We start from the raw sequence: 8,830 nt of genomic DNA, 5'->3' as shown, positions 1-8,830 counted from the left end.
TGTTGTCATTAAGCGATCTCATCATACGTCGTGATTGATCTTCGTACTCAATGGCTCTCCTCCGGTCACCTGCTTGTCTCCATGCTAATGCGATGTTGTGGAGCAACTGTGCAACATCTGGATGTGCCGTATTGTCTCCATAGATTATTTTCATTAGCATTAGTGAATGTTCGAAGTAGCGTAATGCTTTCTCCTGGTTGCCTAGAATACTCCAAGATGACCCAAGGTTGGTAAGTAATGAGGAAAAAACTGGATGTGCCGTGTTGTCAGCATGGATGGTTTTATACATCTTAAGTGACAGTTTGAAGAAACTTATTGCTTTCTTTTCATCGCAAAGTTTACTCCATGACACACCCATGCCATGAAGTGACATTGCGATATCCGGATGCGCTGTACCGTCGCCATAAATTGTTTTGCTCATCGTTAGGGACTGTTGGTAGTAGCTGACTGCTTTCTTATGATCTCCTAGTTCACGACAAGATGATCCCAGATTGAGAAGCGTCCGAGCTATCTCCGGATGTGCCGTGTCGTCTCCATGTATACTTTCCATCATTGTTAGTGACTGTTGGTAAAAGCTGATTGCTTTCTTCTGATGGCCAAGGTTACCCAAACATGCTCCCAGATTGTGAAGTGACGCGGCAATATCCTTATGAGCCACGTTGTCTCCATAGATAATTTTCCTCATATTCAATGACTGTTCGTAGTAGCTAATTGCTTTCTTCTCGTTTCCGAGTTTACCCCAAGATAAGCCGATGCTGAAAAGGGCCTTGGCAATGTCCGGATGAGCCGTGCCGTCTTTATAGATAGCTTTGTTCATCACTAATGACCGTTCGTAGTAACCAATTGCACTCTTCTCATCGCCGGCTTTTCCGTAAGATAGCCCAAGAGCATATAGCAACATGGCAATCTTCGGATGTGACGTATCTTCTCCATAGATTGTTCTGTACATCGTTAATGACTGTTTGTGGTAGCTGATTGATTTCTCCTGATTGCCCTGTTTACTCCAAGAAACCCCCAGGTTGTAAAATGACCCAGCAATATCCGGATGTGCCGTGTTGTCCCCGTAGACTAATTTTCGCATCGCTAGTGACTGACTTTTATAGCGAATTGCTTTCATATGATTACCGGCTTCACTCCAATAACACCCTAATTTTTCCAGTGAGGTCGCAATATCCGGATGAGCGGTGTTGTATCCATAGATCGTTCTCCTCATTTTTAGTGACTGTTCATAGTAGCTGATCGCTTTCTCCTTATCGCCGAATTCTTTCCACGATGTACCCAGGCTGTCAAGTGTATTAGCAATGTCCGGATGAGCTTTTCCGTGTCCGTAGATTGTTTTCATAATCATCAGTGACTTTTCTAAGTATCGTATTGCTTCATTCTGATTGCCCAATCTATTCAAACTTGATCCCAGGCTGTGTAATGACAAGGCGATGCCCGGATGTGCCGTATTATCTCCATATATAGTTTTCCTCATCGCCAGAGACTGTTCGTAGTAGCCAATTGCTTTATTATGATAGCCAAGATCATTCCAATATGATCCCAGATTGTGAAGTAAGTTGGCAATGTCCGGATGTGCCGCGTTGTTGCCATAAATCATATAATTCATATTTAGCGACTGTTCGTAGTAGTTAACTTCTTTTTCTTTGGCCCCAAGTATACCCCAAGATGAGCCAAGGTTCAGAAGTACATTGGAAATGTCGGGATGTGCCGTGTTCTCTCCATATATGAGATAGCTCATATTAAGTGACTGTTCGAAAAGGCATTTTGCCTTCTTCTCATCGCCGAGTTTACTCCAAGACAATCCCAGGTTATTCAGACATGATGTGATATCCGGGTGTGCCGTATTGTGTCCATATATTGTTTTCATTAGCGTTACTGACTGTTCGAAGTAACTAATTGCCTTCTTCTGGTCACCGAGATTATGCCAAGAAGATCCTAGGTTCACAAGTGTCTTTGTAATGTCCGGATTTGCCATGTTGCCTCCATGGATGGCTATATCCATCTTCAATGATTCTTCAAGGTAGTTAATAGCTTTCTTCTCATTACCAAGTTTACTCCAAGATACTCCCAGATTGTTGAGTGACGAAGCGATGTCCGAATGCGGCGTGTCCTTTCCATGGATGGTTTCATACATCGTTAATGACTGCATGTAGTAACTAATTGCTTTCTCATGATCGCCAAGTTTATTCCAAGACGACCCCAGGTTAACAAGTGACTTAGCAATGTCTGGATGTGCTTTTTGGTCTCCATAAATGGTTTTAGTGATCTGTAGTGTCTGTTCAAAGTAGAGTTTGGCTTTTGTGATATTATTGTGTGACAGCCAATATATCCCAAGCTCTCCAAGCATTTGATATCGTTTCACATTGTCGTTTCTGGCATCGTTCAATGCTGCTTGCAGATGGTGTAAACATTTATCTGACAAAAGCAGATGTTTAGCTATTTGGCTCCTACATTCATCGGATGCATCAAAAAATGGCGTTTTCAATATTACGCTTATTGGTTGGACCTGTAAAGAATCTTTGACAATATCTGGTAAACACTTCTTCAAAGGAATATTCCTGCAGTAGTACCGGAAAAGTACTTTAGTATCTTGAATTTGAAATACTGACATGGCACTTTCAGAATCTTCCCGTATTGTGGCAAGAGCAGACAGGTTGTCTTCTTGCCCTCCGTTAGCAATGTATGTTCTCAACCGGAGCTCTGCCGATATACTGGTCAGTACCTTTAGGTGGTTGGTATTTTCTTCCGGGATCCGTCCTGTTTCCTTCAGTCTATCTATTAAATCCCACGTGGAAGCTATAGTAATCTTAAAGCAGAGAGCTAGTAAGTCGATGGCTACGCCTGGAAAACGATAGATATCTTTTTTCACATTTAGCATTTGCCCCGTGGGTCCATAGGTCATCAGCCGGTCCCCGTTACTCAGCAAGATTCGAAAAGCAGACAGGCGACACTGATAAAGTGAGAGATGTTCTGTAATGAATTCATCTAATTCGTCCATATACTCGTTCACCAGGGTCTCTTCTCCTGTAAAGAAGACAACACGTCTAAGGATGTCTGATAAGTGGTAACCTTCTGACAGGAAAACGTCTAGCTGCTGAAACTGCACCATCTTGGCAGGGGTCTGGATTAGGCTGACAGAGGGTTTTGTCTTAGTCTTGTCTCTTCCAAATGGTGTCTTACTCGCCCACGGCATGAAACCATCGAAAGCAAACCCTCGTGGTGTGACAGAGTCAAAGAACCAGTCTGCCTCTGGGTCCTCTGATTGAAAATCGTTGAGTGATGGGATGGCCATGGCTGGGAGGATGGTCTCTCCCAGGTTGATGACTTTCAGGTGGAGGTAGTGTGTGAGGTTGATGAAGTAACGCCGTGTGTCGTCATTGTCTTTGCCTTCCTCAATCAGAATGGCGAATTCTAGATCAGAGTAAGGTGTGGCCAGTTCTGTGGCCTGTGAGCCTAATCCAATGAAAGCGTACTTACATGGAGGAGCACCGAGTGTGGCAATGCATTCGTCAACAAGGTGCTGAAAGAAACCCTGTCTATCTTTAGCGATGCTCTTGAACAAAGCTTTAAGTGTTTCAGCTCGCTCTTCCTCGACTGCTCTCATCCTTGGGTCATCTTCATCATATTGGTATGGATTATGACTCTTATCAATGGCTTCTAATTGAGACCCAGCACGCATCTTCATCTCTTCTAGTTGCCTCTTGTGATCTGTTGCCGAATCAGACGAACCCGGACACGTTTCCGCATTTGCTGAGTATCGAAAAAACCATTGCTCTGTATCCTGTAAACGTGTCATAACTTTGTTTTTATTTCTATCTGTTCTAGCCATGGCAGCGTTGTACAGAGCTGCTGCCTGTGTGAATTTTCTACCTTCTTTTGTTTTTTTACCTTGTCTGACGTAGACATCACCTAGTCTGGACAGACATTCGGCCTCTTTACATCGATCGGGTTTGTTGGGATCTGCATGTAAGGAATCGAAGAAAAATTAATCAGGAGAATTATAAAGATAACTGTATGTTCAGCAAAGTTGTAGCTATATGTAAAGCCATGTTTTATTTTGCTAATTAAAGACTGACGTTGATGACCCATTACGTTGGCATTTCGTAGTTCTAGTTCTGCCAATATCATGAGAAATCCCCCCTTGTTGTACTGTTAGTAGAGAAACAACATACAAAATATGGGTTAGTAGAAATACTATTAGGTCATTTGTAAAAAAAAAATTAGCGTATGAAAATGAATGCATGACAACAGAGACATACTGTGAATCAGTCTAAGGGCTGAAGCAAACTTCACTTCTGCTAATTCCAAGTTCGCATCGGTCAGCGCGTGGTCCCCTGTGATGAGGTACCCATTGTAAGTCCTAGAGTGAAAAAGGTTTTAAAGGCTTTTAATCCTGTTTGATGTGTCAGTAAAATTGTATTACTAAGACCATCATCTACCGTTATCCATATTCAGACATGGCTTTTTGGGTCCATCTCTGCGGGGGGGGGGGCTTTTGTGCGGTTGAAACTACTGTAACTCCTAAACGACCATAGGACGACCAAATTTTTAGACAATGATGTAAAAAGCTCAACATGTAATTTGACGCCATTATAACGTATTATAACGTCATTATGACGTCAAACACGTGACTGTATCTGCTGGAACCATGAAAAAGGGTATTCCAAGAAACATTCGATGTATGCAAAAAATGTCAAAGCAGGTGTAGATAACAGAATAATGGCTGATACGACTTCTGTTGTCAATAGCAACGTCAACGACATCTTAATGACGACAAAATATGACGTCATACACATTTAAGCTACCAGTTGGGGTCCGCCATCTTGGGTCCGGTTTGTTCAGTAAACAATCGCAGACAATCGAAAATAGGCTATTTTGCTGAAAAATAACAGGTAGGTACGAATTTTAAGGGATAATAAGCTAGTTATATTTGATCTGGTGATAGGGTCCGCCATATTGGATTTTGGTCGATGACATCATTATATCAGCATAATTTATGAATATCTAATTTCGAAAGACGTACTAAATTTTAAAAGATTTTATCTTCAACGTTGGTGGTCAGGCTAGAACCGGACAAAATTCATAGAAGTAAAAGAAGTAGTTTTGGGAAGTACGTAGTCCACTATTTCATTCTTTAGAAAATTCACTACACAGTATACGAAAATGAAAAAAAGAGAAAATTTTATTTCATTCCTTTGGATAACTGAGGCACTAGATTTTTTGTATGTCTTTACTTTATCCCGAATGGTTAAAATCTGATAAAGGGAAACGATTGGATCAGTCTACATTGGAATTCAGTGTAGCATAAAACATTTTCTAAACACAGGGGCGCTTTTCTCGAAAGCCTTCTAAACACTGCTTGTTGATAGAAAAAGGATAAATGAGCAACGCGTCACTGACCGACAAGTGAAAAACTCATTTGCAACCGGACCCATTCACAACAACACTAAAGAAGCTGGTTTGTTACGCCAAAAGGTGGATATACCGGCTATATCGATACAGATACAGAAACAGATACAAGTAGAAACCTGTAGTCAGGAGCAAGGTGGTTGGGTTTCTGGCTAGCGATGAAATCACTCGGTGACCTGAGGAATGATAGTTATTTTTAGATTCTATAGCACTACCAAAATATACGTTACTTTAAACTTTCCTTCCGATCCATCGAATTTCGCATCTGTTGAAGCAAAGGAAACATATTACATAACTACATTAGACATTAAGTTTTTGTGTGACTATCATTATGTCAAATTTTAGGAATCCTACCAAACCGTCCTGGAGGTCTGTGACAGTTTGTCTGAAGAAATTTGTAGTTCTACTGGATTTTACAATAATAATTACCTCCATGAAGTGTCATGGAGGTTATATTTTACCCCGCGTTTGTCTGTGTGTGTGTGTGTGTGTGTGTGTGTGTGTAAACAAAATAACTCATGAACGGTTGGGTGGATTGGTTTCATACTTGGTGTGTTGGTAGTGCGTGATGAAATCTGGAAATGATTAGATTTTGGGCCCCCTAGCGGCTCCCCTTGGTACTGCAGTACAACTTCCGGTTTTAATATCTCGGTGTTCTGAACATGCTATGGTCACGATTTTTTAGTATTAGATAGCTCTTGTGGTCAGAAAGAAGTGACATAAGTTTGGGCCCCCTAGCGTCTAGTTTTGGGATAGCAGGGGCATTTTTGTCAAAAACTTCTGAAGAGGATAACTCAAGAAGGGAACAACGGATTCTCATGATTTTTGGTATGTAGGTACCTTAGACAAAGTTGTACAAGATAAGATACTAATTATGCAAAATATGAGTACATTTGCATAATTAATGAGAATATTCTATCATAGCAGTTTTTTCAATGTGTCTCTTGTTCCAGACATGCTATGGTCTTGACATTTAGGTGGTAGATAGCTTTTTGTGCCATAACAAAGTGGAGCAAGTTTCAGCCCCCTAACATTTAATTGTGGAACTGCAGGGGGTTTTTGTCAAGACACTCCAAAGAGGATAACTGCAGAAAGGAACGACGGATTGTCTGCATTTTAGGCTTGCAGGTAGCTTAGGCAAAGATTTGCATAATGATATACATGTTATGCAAATGAGGACTTAATTTGCATAATTAATGAGGAAAGTGTATAATTCCACTGTTTTCAATAACTGGACCTCAATACATGTAACACATGTTAATTATGATAGGTGGAATATAAGCAGATACCAAATATGGTAATGAGGAACTTATTTGCATAATTTATGTAAAAATTGCAAACCCGCTTTATGATTGATGATGGGAATTTTATAATTGTGACATGTGTACGTTAGTCAATGATGAACAACACCATGCATAAATTATGTTAATGTGTTAGTCAATTGCATGAAATTTACGAAAGCTCTAAATTTTCATGGAGGTATGAGGTCGCCGAACTCTAGTTTCTTTTATAGAATTTACATCCTCATCTGATGTTCGAAAGAAGTTAGTTTCATGGACTACGTTACTTGTCCCCCAAATCATATATGAGTACTCATCCTTTCAAATAGTTTGGTTAACACAAAACTAGTCTTTCACTACCAATATAGATATTATAACTGCTGTGCGTACATGAACTGTTGACACTTGGCGTCGCCGATGAAGCCAGTGGTTGCTGACTTGTTACGTCCGTTGCATGACATGTTGCGTTTTTGCCGTCGTCTGTGCCTTAGACCCTTCAGTTTATAAACGGAATAGAAAGAATCTTGTTATGTGAGCATAAGGTGTTTGTTTCTTTATTGCTAATAAATAATAAAAATAAATTGTTACATTCAACGTAGATGACCAGCATACCTAGTTTTGATGATGTTTTAATGATCATTGAAGCAATATATTCCACCAGACCCTGGGTCTGGTGGAAAATATTGCTTCAATGAACATTAAAAGGTAAAGGTAGTCCCGTACACCTTTTTGAGGCCGTAAGGCCTCTTAGGTATTGGAAGGCGAAGCCTTTCACTGCCTTTTACCTCCCCAACCCAAAAGTCAGGTACCCATTTTTACACCTTTGTGGAGTGAGGAAAGTCTTGTATAGTGCATTTTCTAAGACCCCCTTTCCACTAGACGGCGATTGCGCTTCGCTCTCACTGCGAACTAAATAGGATATGTGTAACCTTCGCTTTCACGCTGCGTATATAATACAAAACGTAAATGTGTGACTGATAAGACAACAATATACACAAGGTGTAAAAAGATCCGCTTCTTTTCTATACAAGTCGTTGAGTGATCTGTCAAATTTTAGATCGCAGAGAGAGCGCAGCGAGAGCGCCGTCCTAGTGGAAAGGATATTTAACCCTATTCAGACGGGGGGGGGGGGGCTTTTGAGGCCTAAGCCAACTTTGATGTCCTATAACGTCAGAACGCCTTACGCTAAAGCCACCAAATTTAGTGAGTTTTCATAAAATATTGTTGGCAACAATTTTACGAAGTTTGACAAATTTTCCATTTTTTCTTGTTGCCATGGTAACCGTTTGTTGACAGGCAGTTTTGCAAAAAATCACTATTTTTGCTTCTAACAACGTATTTTTCACATTTATTTGCTATATTACTGCTATTTTGTTACATAAATAAAATCTTATATTATTTAGCATATCTTTCATAATTATATATGCATACATTATGCTAATTTGATGACGTCATCGGCCCAAAATCTAAGATGGCGGACCGTATGGCCAGATCAAGAATAACAAGCTAATTATCCCTTCAAATTTGTAACTACCTGGTATTTTTTCATCATAAACCATCTAAATGAATGAATTTAGTCTATTTCCATTACCTTTTGTGATTATTTGTTGCAAAAAAAAATTGAAGGTGGTGGATATAATATGGCGGAGCCTAACTCGTATCTTAGATGTGCATGACGTCATTTTATGACATCATTTTGACGTCATAGATGTTGCTATTGGCAATACAAGTAGTAATAAACATTATCATTCTGTTATCTGCACTTTGTGTTACATTTTTGTAGTTTAAATAGAAGTTTTCTGAGAATACCTTTTTCATGGGTCCGGCCAATATAATCAGATTGATGACGTCATAATTACGTCATCTTACGTCAACGTAACGTCAAACGTCAAATACTTGTCAGATATTATGTCGATATCATGTCCTGAAAATTTGGTGGCCCTACGTTACGTCGTTCAAGAGTTATAGGCCTCAAGAGTTATAGGCCTTTTCTGGTGCTCCTAAGTTTTCGGGGTTACAACGTCTGTTGTTCGGTGGAAGAGATGATCACGTTATATAATTTATGCAAATTATAACCTTATTTGCATGATTGATGACAAACAGCATAGATACAGCAGTTGTAAAAGAATCATTTGGCG

This window comes from Branchiostoma floridae, chromosome 11 (genome assembly GCF_000003815.2).
Source record: "Branchiostoma floridae strain S238N-H82 chromosome 11, Bfl_VNyyK, whole genome shotgun sequence".
Classification (NCBI taxonomy): Eukaryota; Metazoa; Chordata; class Leptocardii; order Amphioxiformes; family Branchiostomatidae; genus Branchiostoma; species Branchiostoma floridae.
Note: the sequence above shows the minus strand (reverse complement) of the source record.